General features: G+C 41.5%; 1 protein-coding gene across 10 annotated transcripts in view; it reads right to left on the reverse strand.

Moving 5' to 3' along the window:
• DST (dystonin) overlaps positions 1-12,173 on the reverse strand; it is a 558,535-nt gene that overhangs the window by 280,391 nt on the left and 265,971 nt on the right. The gene's annotated exons all lie outside the window — the stretch shown is intronic.

Genomic DNA, 12,173 nt, shown 5'->3' on the forward strand with positions numbered 1-12,173 from the left:
CGTGCTAGAAGACTATGACAAATACAACTTAGCCATGACAAATACAACTTAGCTATTGCTTTATTAACCAGGCAGAATTCTAGTTAATAAAGAATTCTGCCTGGTTAATAAAGCAATACTATACTGACCAGGGCTTTTCAAATATCATGTTTCTCAACAAAGAGTGAAGATCATTGAGAAATCCAATGCATTGGTGATTCAAAAATTACATACAAAATTACATTCATATAGCCAGAGTTGAAATTACATATAGAAAAGGGAAGCTTTAATATGTTTAAGGAAAAAACACAAAGAGGGGGCTCCACACCATGTAAGTCAATATATACATAAAATTATTCTAAATACATACAAAGTTTACCCTATGCCAAAAGTTGAACGCTTTTACAATAAAGAGCCAGATACTAAATATTTGTGGCTTTACGGGTCATGTTGACTGACAATATAACTGAATGATTGCAGCTTAGTTATGGAGACTGAGTTTTGAATTTCATGTTATTTTTAGTTGTCTCAAGATATTCTTCTTCTTTTGATCTACTTTTTCAATTCTTCAAATACATTAAGCACATTTCTTAGATCATTGGCCATACCAAAAAATGGCTGTGGCTCTAAGTATTTTGTAAAACCTTATCCAAGAGTTCAGATTTAAAACCTTACACTGTCGGAAGAGGAATTATTCAATTGTCCTCCTTTGCTATAGTGAATGAAGAGTAGAAAAAAAACTGTTTTCTAAATTAACACTATCTTGTCCATCTCTAGGAATAAAAGTAATACATTTACTTGTAGAAAACTTTGATTAGTTAAGACTAAAGGAGTTATCTTACAGCACAGCAGGGGGAAATGCTATCTAAGTTAATGAACAGAAAAAAAAGCTCAACACCAACAAAGAAAGGAAGAGAGGAAAAAGGCAGATTAAAATTACAAACAGTTAAGATCATACTCTAGATAAAGCTGTGCACACTCATTGTGCAGCTCTGATTATTTAGCAGACTTCCTTCAACTCATTAGTCTTAGACTCATGAACACTTTTTTTTCCTGCCTCCATGCAGTCATTTTCCTTTAAAATATATGGTAAAAAAAAAATGGAATATATGGTAGCAAACTAAAAAAAAAAAAATACCCTGGCTACACTATACCAGTGAGCAGCATGGGCGAACCTTGAGCCCTCAGTTTCAGAGAGGAGACTGCACTCAGGGGCTTCACTACTGCAAATCTGAAGTCAGCAAACCTCCCACCTGGCATTAAGAATTACTGTTATTGGGGGCCGGAGCGACAGCACAGCGGGTAGGGTGTTTGCCTTGCACATGGCCAACCCAAGTTTGGTCCCCGGCATCCCATATGGTCCCCCAAGCACCTCCAGGAGTAATTTCTGAATGCAGATCCAGGAGTGAACCCTGTGCATTGCTGGGTATGACCCAAAAAGCAAAAAGCTAAATAAATAAAGAATTACTGCTACTCTGCCATTTAGCATGGGGTCTTTCCATCTCTGAGCAAAACAGTCACAGTATCTGCTGTCAAATTTTGCCATTTGGATCAGACTGGAGATCCTTCTTGCCTGATCTTTCACTGTGCATTACTCCCATTTACAGATGTGCTCAGCCTGTCTTCTCTGACTTCATCTAAATCCCCCTCACAGCAAAGGAAAACAATGGTAATAGAGAAATAATTTGCTGCCAGGCACAGCAGATGTAATTTTCACTTCCTCGTTAAACTGTTGTCCAACCTGCCAAAAATTCAATATTTTTAACCTAGTTTTCCTGAAACAAGACCTAAAAATTACTAATTGTATGGCCTTGGAAAACTATGGACCTCCCTGCAACCCTAGTTTCACTTATCTGTGACAGAGGTTCTTTTTCTTTTTTTTTTAAGTTGTTTTGGGGCCACACCTGACAGTACTCAGAAGTTACTCATGACTCTGCACTCAGGTGTCACTCCTGGCGGGCTCAAGAGACTATGATGCTTAGGGACTGCACCCTGGTCGGCTGCATTTAAGGCAAGCACCCTACGTGTTGTACTATCTCTCCAGACGCTTAGAAATGCAATTTCATGAAAATTTGTAGAAATGAAATTTTCAGGTCGCACCCACAAAACCTACTGAACAAGAAACTCCTGGCATGAAGCACAGTCATTGCAACAAATCCTCTGAGTCCGATGAAACTGAAGCTTCAGAACACTCATGTAAATTAGAGGGCTCATTTTAAAATAAAGACTTTAATTTTACTTTTAGATTTTAAGGCCCAAATACTACAATTATTGTACAATATATATAGTACAATATACTGTAAGGAAAGGTACTTTCCATTACCCTTTATAAGTCAATGTTCCAAAATCCTAATCTGTGCCCACAGATGTAAAATTACCCTGTATGTATGCAAGAGTCAAGAATTCAGAGCTTTCCCCCACACTCCCTGAAAGTTTATCACTGTGTTCTCAGGTTAGGAATTTACATTTCCTTCCAGCCACCAAAACAGAAAACAAAGAAGAGTGTGGTTGATTCAGTGGAGCCAGGAAGTCTTTGACTTTACAATGTGAGCAAAGGATATCTATGTCTTAAGTAAATTTAAGCTCTCCAAAGACATGATAGAACACATAAAAATTCTGATGATCCACTTGGTGTCTCCACACGGTAACCAGGTAACTAACAAACAGGGTGTGCCTGAATACTGCAATTCAGGGCCTCTTCTTCAACAAAGGTGAATGTATCAACAAATTAAAATTCGGACCAAATATTCTGTTATACAATGTTCAGAAATTTACACACAGCTAACTAATGCTGAAGAATATAGTTCCTCTATAAATTTCCATTTTGAAGGACTCGACACAACTTTTTCAAATTCTAATTCCTGCTAAAAATACAGCCCCTTCAATCACTGGTTTTCCAGCTCTGCACAGCTGGGAGCTAGCACCTGTCTGGGCCAGTGGTGCAAACCTCTGCCTTAAATGATAGCTCTCCCATGTGGCCTCTCAGTCATGGACCAAATTCAAATGCTGAGTGATGTAAACAATTAAAAGGGAATCTCCTCACTTATAATATGATCTAAGAAACTACCTCCATTCCTGTTTCCCCACAGAGCCAGGCAAAAACTAAGCTGTAAGAACTTCAATCTTGGGTGGCATCTCTTACAACATTTCCGATCAATTTCTCAGCAGCAAAACAGAGATGCACAGACTCAGCCATCAGTAAACCTAAACAATGTGTAAGATCTCTGGTTTGTAAAGTGTCCTAGATAGAATGGGTTTAACTAAATATTGCAAATAATAAAAGAAGGTCATTACTTTTTTATTCTGAAAAAATCAGCTAGCTTAAGTTTCCAGTATTTTCAAAACCCGCCACTTTGTGTTTTAAAACTATAACTGAAATGGGACTGAAAATAAGACATAAATGTTATGACACCAATAGTTTCCTTAGAGATATGTTTTGCAAAATAAACACTCTGGTCTACTCAGGGTGTGAAGAGATGTGAAGAGGTAACAGACGGGAATGTATGAACTATTCTTGACGTTCTCAAGCATCCTGAAGAATGATGAATCAAAAGGAAAATATTCTCGGACTCAGTGCAACAAAACAGTGGGAGTTTTGTAGCCTTGCACGTGGCCAACCCGGGTTAGATCTCCAGCACCCCATACAGTCCCCTGAGCACCACCAGGAATAACTCCTGAGTGCAGAGCCAATAACCCCTGCACCGCCAGGTGTGGCCCCAAATGAAAAAAAAAAAAAAAAGAATGGGGGGGGTGGAATTTTTACCAGTACAATCAGTTTACAGTCATACACCTGAAATACCAGAACACTAAAATCTAAGTCATTTGGGAAAAAGACAGAGACATCAAATCATCAACAAATATAAGTTCCAATTAAAAAATAGTTTACTTTAAGTGAAATTTATCAGTTACACAGGCGGGGCGGGGGGGTTTGGGAGGTGGTGGGGAAGATATACTGTGATTCTTGGTAGTGGAATATGTGCACTGGTGAAGGGATGGGTGTTCGAGCATTGTATAACTGAGACTTAAACCTGAAAGCTTTGTAACTTTCCACATGGTGATTCAATAAAAAAAATTAAAAAAGCTTACTTTAAACAAATGCAAATTTAGATGCTATAGAGATGTCTCTAGACCCTATGCCAGGCTGTCTTATCCGGGGCAACCTGGAGGGTGGCAGGTGGAATTCCCTTCCCGCCCCAATGAAGCTCCAGCGACCGAAAACCTCCAGAACTCAATCACCGCCATGCTCATGGCTACTCTCCACATGCTCAGACGAACCTCACTCACGAGTGAATATATTCCTGGACTGTGCACCGCATTTGCGACAGTGCAACATCTCACACTTTACACCACTGATATACCAAGAGTAGCACACCACATGTGATGGCGTTTAAAGTAGAAGGTAACCAATCTTAGGGGGAAATATATTTATACAAACATATATATAAGCACACAAGGCTCAACCTTTAACAACATGTTACTAATCTCTTATAGAAGGGCTTAACGGCTCCTGGGTGAAATACAACAATCTTCACACACTTTATTCTAAGACAACATTTTTGGATAGTTTTTCTTTTGTGGATTATTCATAACAAGCAATACAAAATAAATTACTTCAGTTCTGCTTTTGGGGCAGGGTTTGGGGTTCCGGATGGAAACATTCAAAATATGGTGGTAGGAAGGTTGTAATGGTGGTGGGATTGGTGTTCAAATATTAAATGTAATCAATTATTGTGAATAACTTTATAATTTTTCAAATTAAAATTCAAAATAAAAACAAATGCAAATTCAGCTCTGATAAAAATAAAACATTCATTTGTTTCTGAAGACAAAGTAGTGTTTTTAAAAGACCCTAACCCAAACTTTTAAAGAAACAATGATTTCACATAGAGACAGAACAAGAAGCTTAGTAATTATTTAAAAGTTTCACCGTGTGGGGGCTGGAGTGATAGTACAGCGGGTAGGGCGTTTGCCTTGCACACGGCCGGCCCAGGTTTGACTCCCAGCATCCCATATGGTCCCCTGAGCACCGCCAGGAGTAATTCCTGAATGCAAAGCCAGGAGTGATCCCTGTGCATTGCTAGGTGTGACCCAAAAAGCAAATAAATAAATAAATAAAAGTTCCACAGTGTTCACTTTCCTCAGTCACATACACTTTAAAAAATAGACTGTGCCAGGGGCTGGAGTGATAGCACAGCGGGTAGGGCGTTTGCCTTGCATGAGGCTGACCCGGGTTCAAATCCCAGCATCCCATATGGTCCCCGAGCACCGCCAGGAGTAATTCCTGAGTGCAGAGCCAGGAGTAACCCCTGTGCATTGCCAGGTGTGACCCAAAAAGAAAAAAAAAAGATAGACTGTGCCGAAATTATCCCCTGAGCTCTGGGTATATGCAATTTTACAGCTGCATAAATCCTAACTTTCTAAATTACAGGGATTAACTAGGAAATACCTGAAAGAATATGGGAGAGAAAAGTAAGCACAGCCAGAAAACCACGCAGATCTGTGACATTGAACAGAGCACAAGTAAATCAAATGCTGGGCACCTTCCCTCCCACCATCCCTTTTACTTCCTGACTTGCTGTGCAGCTCTATGGGGAAGAAACTGCGGCAGGCTCTCCCTGCTGGGAAATGAGGCCAGTGAACTGGATGATTCAGAAGATGCTCTTCAAATGGCAATCTCAGTGAAATGAACACAAGAACCAAAAGTGTCCAAAGGTGGAGGCTTCTCTGCCTCCTTTCCCAGGAGCGTATGTGGGAGCAGAAGAAGGGAGGAGAGTGAAAAGGGACTTGGGCCCTAAATTCAATCCATAAAATGGCTGGGGAGTGGAGACCAGGCAGGAAGGGTTAAGGGAGGGCAAAATTATCTCAGGGCCCTAAAGCCTGAGACCAAGATAACAATGGATCATGAACCCCCACAGACCAGTGCAATTCTTCCCCTTTGGGGCAAGAATATATATCCAGAGCTTCAGACATTCAAGGCATTTGCTTGGCCACTGACGCACATCTCTGGTCAGCTTTTCCTCATTTGTTCATTTGTCTGAGAAGCTGCGGTTTGGGGGCAACCCCAAAACACCTCAATCTGCCTGTGGTCTTACAGTACCTCCACCCTCCCTACATCTCATGCCACGTGCTGATGACCCTGTAGCAGACCGTCTCCCTGCACAGCTGATTTGTTCGAAGTGAGCGGAATGGACGCTTTTTGGTGTTTTGGGGCTTTTTTTTGTTTTGACTTTTTTTACTTTTTGGGTCACACCCGATGATGCACAGGGGTCACTGCGGGCTCTGCACTCAGGAATTACTCCTGGCAGCGCTCAGGAGACCATATGGGATGCTGGGAATTGAACCCAGGTCAGCTGCGTGCAAGACAAACGCCCTACCCACTGTGCTATCGCTCCAGCCCCAGAATGGACGCTTTTATTGAATGAAAAGTGAAAGAAAAATCTGTGGGATGAACCTCTCCACCCCCTCACTGACAAAAGGAAGAGAATTGTCAAGAACAGTTCTCCTCTGAGCAAAACTGAAGCAAAGAGAAACAAGGTAAAGTGATTCTTATATAACACTGCATTTAAATAACATTTTTTTTAAAAAATAGTAATAATTTAGGAAGGGCAATTTTGGGAAGAGCCCTCCCAAACTGTTCTAAGGAGGTCAAAGGGGTCCCTTTTGGCAGAAGTTCAAGCAATAGCCCCAAATTTAGGGCTGCTCAGGCAGGCCCTTCAGTGCCAGGGATTAGGGGCAGTGCTGAGCCAGTAGAAAGGGGAGACCCAGGGATGCACCAAACAATTCTGGGGGAATCCTGTGATGCCAGGGATCAGACCAGGGAGAACTGCATGCAAGGCAAGCACCTTAAGCCCTACGCCAGCTCTCTCACAAAAAAAGAAAAACTGGGTGAGGGGAGGTTTGGGCCACATCCAACTGTGCTAATGGTTTGATCACTCAGGGGACCACATACGTTGCAGGGGATTAAAGAAAAGGACAATTACAAAAATAATCATTCTCCCAGTGATGGGATTGCATCAGCAATACTCAAGGGACCATCTGTGGTGCAAGGGACTGAAGAAAAGCAGTTTAAAGAAAAATTCTTCCCAAGATGGGGATCGCATCCTTGCCCAAGTCAGCCGTCCCAGGCGGCGGCAGAGACAGGAGCAAGGAAGGTGTCCTGGAGTCTCTGCACCCTCCAGTACACAGCTCCAGGCTGGAGGGTCCATTTCCCTCCACAACTGGCCCAAGCCCTCCTCATCCATACCCCCCTCCTCTCATCCTGTCCCCTCACCTCCTAAGCTTAGTTCTGTAGATCAATCTCAGATGTACTGCCTTTGGCCATCTGTTACTCCCTTATTAGGTTTTTTTTTTTCAACTGAATCACCATGAGATACAGTTACAAAGCTTTTATGATCTGGTTTCAGTCCTACGATGTTCCAACACCCACTGCAGTACACCAGGATATATTTCCCACCACCAATACCTCCCTGTATCCACCCACCGCCCACCACTGCCCCCAGCAGCGTCTATAGCAGGCTGTCTCTCTCTGTCTCTCAGTCTGTTTGTCTCTGTCTCTGTCTGTCTCTCCATCTCTCTCTCTCCGTCTCTCTCTCTCTCTCTCTCTCTCTCTCTCTCGCTCTCTCTCTCTCTCTCTCTCTCTCTCTCTCTCTCTCTCTCTCTCTCTCTCTCTCTCTCTCTCTCTCTCTCTCTCTCTCTCTCCACTCATCTCTTTAGGGCATTATGGTTTGCAATACAAATACTGAAAGGACATCATGTTTGGTTCTTTACATACTTTCAGCACACCTCTCCCATCCAAAGATATCCCTTCCAACCAGCATTGTCATCATGGTCCCTTCTCTATCGCAACTGCTCTCTCCCCCCGCCCTTGAGGCAAGCTTCCAGCCATGGGCCAATCCTCCTGGCCCTTGTTTCTACTGCCCTTCAGTGTTAATCTCATACTGTTTTTTCATATCACACAAATGAGTGCAGTCATCCCATGTCTGTCCCTCTTCTTCTGATTATTTCGCTCCGCATGATACTCTTTGTGTCCATCCATTTATAAGTGAATTTCCTGACTTCATTATTTCTAACAGCTGTATAGTATTCCATTGTGTAGATGTACCATCATTTTTTTAACCAGTTGTCTGTTCTTATTATGTTTCTTATATCCCACATGAGAAAGATTATTTGTGTCTGTTCCTCTCCTTTTGCCTGACTTCACTCAGTATGATACTCTCTAGATCCATCCAAGTGGGGGAAAGTTGCATGATTTATGTCCTTTCTTATATGGCCAGTTAATCTTGAACAAAGGATCAAATAGAATGAAGTGGAGCAAGGAAAACCTCTTCAATAAATGTTCGGAAAACCAATCGGTCACATGTGGAACCCTTTCTCACACCAAGCATAAAAGTCAAATCAAAATGGGTTAAAAACCCTGATATCAAACCAGGATCTGTAAAGTTATCCATTTATTTATTTATTTATATTTTGGGGGTCACATCTGACATTGCTCAGGAGTTATTCCTCTGCACTGAGGAATTACTCCTGGCAGGCATCGAACCCTGACTGGCCACATGCAAGGCAAATGCCCACCCCCTGTACTATCTCTCTGGCTCCAAACTCCACAAATATATTAAGGAAAACAAGACCAAATCACTTTATGACATTGAAGCTAAAGGTATCTCCTCCTTGCTCTTCTTTCTCTGAAATTCCTCTGTTGCTGCTGCTTTTCTCTGCATTGCTCTTACCTCAAATTCCCCCACAGTTTAAGGCCTTCTTACAATTAACTGACTAGATGCTGAATGCATGCAGAATTACTCTATATGATTATTTTTCTCTATATGATTATAGTCCCACTTATCCTCTCTTTTATATATTCTGCATGCATTTTTATAACTCTGCATGCTTTACTTATATAGAGTATAAGTATTACTTATATAGAGTAATGCATGCAGAATTACTCTATATGATTATTTTTCTCTGCATGCATTACTTATATAGAGTAATGCATTACTTATATAGAGTAATGCATGCAGAATTACTCTATATGATTATTTTTCTCTATATGATTATAGTCCCACTTATCCTCTCTCTCCGTCTTCACCAGTTACTCTTTCATTTTATGAACTTGTTCTTAGGGTCACCCTTTTTCCTAACATTTATATAACATGATCCTGCTCTCAGAGCCTGGCAAGCTACCCGTGGCATACTCGATATGCCAAAAATAGTAACAATGAAGGTCCTCATTCCCCTGATCCTGAAAGAGCCCCCAATACACCATCGGGCTACACTAGCATGCGACAGGGACGAACGGAGACATTACTGGCACCCGCTCGAGCAAATCAATAAACAATGGGATGACAGTGATGACAGTGACAGTGTGATACAGTAATCCTTCTCTATTAAAATTTCCTCCAACCACAGACCTTTAATTAATTGAGAAGAATAGGGTACAGGCAATAACAGGGGATCTGCTTTTCTTTCATTTGCTGAACATATTCAATATTTCAAGTAAAGTCTATAAGAAAATAAGTAGGGAAGAAACGTTTCTAGCATGAAGAGATCTTAACCCAAAATTCTTAAACTTGTCATACTTCCCATTAACAGGACTATGACCAAAAGGCCATCTACAACAAAAGTGTCCAGCATGCCAATTAGTGCTGCAACAAGAGCTGACTCCTAATAACACTGCCTGTATCATCACTTGAACCAAATTTTGTAAGATCACACAAGGCTGAATTTTCTCAGGTTAACCAACAGTAATGCAAATTTTAACTGTCTGTTGGTCCAAACATTTTAGGATACTTGTCTTTCTCTTCTTCCAATTAACACTGTAACTTCAAAATTAAAAGCAAAATGACTTTAAAGTATGTTCTCATGTATTTAAGTGCTGTATCAGAATTTTCTGTGCACAATTCTTAGGCTAGAGCAGGATGTTAAATGATGGTTCATTCACCCCCGTTTTTATTCTAACATTGATGATGAGGGGAAAAATTTCCTGTCAATGTCTTGCACGAGGCCAACCTGGGTTTGAGTCCCAGCATCCCATATGGTCCCCTGAGCACCGCCAGGAGTCATTCCTGAGTGCAGAGCCTGAGTGCACAGGATTAACCCCTGTGCAACACCAGGTGTGACCCAAAAAGAAAAAAAAAAGAGGTAATTTAATTACAACTCCAATCAGCTGGATTACACAGTCTAGTAGCTACTGGACCTAAAATACATATTTCAGATACATGTAATACATATACAAAAGTTTTTTTTTCCCCTTTGGAAGAGGTACACCCAGTTCAAGGATCATTTCTAGCTCTGGGCACAGGGATCGCTCCTAGTATTGCCTGAGGGACCATATGCAGTCTTGGGGATCGAATCTGGTTCTGCCCCACATGCAAGGCAAGTGCTCTACCCACTGTACTATCTCTGTGGCCCCAAGGTACCAATTCTTATGTGACAGAATTAAGTCTTAATTTTGAGATTTGTTATCTTCGCAATAAATAAAAGTGACAATAAATAAAAGTTCTAGGTAAATAAGAATCTAAACCCTTGTTAAGACCTGGAGGCTACATCAAAATGATTACTAATAATCCACTCCTGAGGGTTGATGGGAAAATCAAACTGTTTGATGTATGTGTATAAACACAGTGAGAATAAGGCTGCCAGGCACTCTGATGAGTTCTAGGTGTGAATCAAGACAGTTGTCAAATGACTTAACTAGAGGTCTGACATTTTTTAGCAAAAAGGAGAGCAAAGTCATACTTAATAATCCAACGTATGAACCATTCATAAGAATGGCCCAGTCCAACACGCCTGACAAAGAATAGGTCCCCAGTAAATTTCTGTTCTAGTGTGAGCACTAAGTTCCCAAGGGGTGATGCCTATTTGTATTGCTATTATCGCCTATATACTGCCACCAGTTGTGACATGATTATTATTAACTGGAACCATAGCAACTATCTTCCAGAAGTATCCAGAAATATCCAGAAATTTTTTTCTGGAGACAGCCACCACCAGCTTTAAAAACTAGGCTAGAAGCTCAGATAGAGAAGGGAGCACCAACTAGAGGATGTTGGGAGGACCCATTCGGGTTGGAAGATGCGAGCTGAAAGTAGACTATAGACCAAACATGAAGGCCACTCAGTACCTCTATTCCAAACTACAACACCCAAAAGGGGAGAGAACAAAGGGGAACGCCCTGCCACAGAGGCAGGGTGGGGTGGTGGGGCATGGGGTGGGGGTGGTGAGAGGGATACTGGGATCATTGGTGGAGGAGAATGGGCACTGGTGGAGGGATGGGTAAACGATCACTGTATGACTGAAATGCAAACACAAAAGTTCATAAGTTTGTAACTGTACGTCACTGTGATTCTCTAATAAAATTTTTTTTTAAAAAATTAAATGCCAAAGAGAAAAAAAAACTGGGCTATAGAGAGAGGTCAAAGGCCTGAGTACATACTCTGCATGCAGGAGGCCCGGGTTCCATTCCCAGTACAGCAGGGTCCCTGAGCAGTGCCAGGAGGGACCCCCGTCACAGAGCTGGGATTAGCCTTGAGCACTGCTGGCTGTAGTCCCAAAAGCAACCAATAAGAGTGAAACACAAACTTGTTGGCCTGTAGCTGCCGTGGACAAAGCCTCGCTTTTCTTGTCTTCCCCTCAGGAATGGGAAAATCCATTAGGAATTGTCAGTTTGAAGGTTCCACACCCCAACCCTCATCTCAGCCCATCTCTGCCCTGTAAAACAGGTTCCCCGCTGACACTTTGTGCAGGGCACCTGCAGGATGACAGGAAATTCAGAAAAAGCATAAGTGAATTGCCTGAATTCTTCATTAGCATTCACAATCTATTTCCTCACCGAGGTCATAAAGCAGACCTTTATGACTTTATCTCTTGTTAATCTAACAGAGGTTCCAGCTCCCCTACGTGGGAAGAGAAATCGCCAAAAGATCTCCCCAGGTGGGGAGTGGGTCACATACTCTTCCTGAAGAAAATTCCAGAATTTTGGTGAAAGCATTTGATAGAAGATAGTACAAGACAAAGAACTAAATCGCCTATCAGGTAATTCTGATATGCCCCTTAAATAAGAATCACTTTTACAGAAAGTCATCAGATTTTATTACATTATCAGTAGCACTTCAACAATATGTGATTGTTTAAATGACATTTGAGAGAGCTTAGTCATGTTTAAAATAATGTTTCTGTGTGAGAAAATACTGCCTCAAGTA

This window comes from Sorex araneus, chromosome 4, assembly GCF_027595985.1.
Source record: "Sorex araneus isolate mSorAra2 chromosome 4, mSorAra2.pri, whole genome shotgun sequence".
NCBI classification, from domain to species: domain Eukaryota; kingdom Metazoa; phylum Chordata; class Mammalia; order Eulipotyphla; family Soricidae; genus Sorex; species Sorex araneus.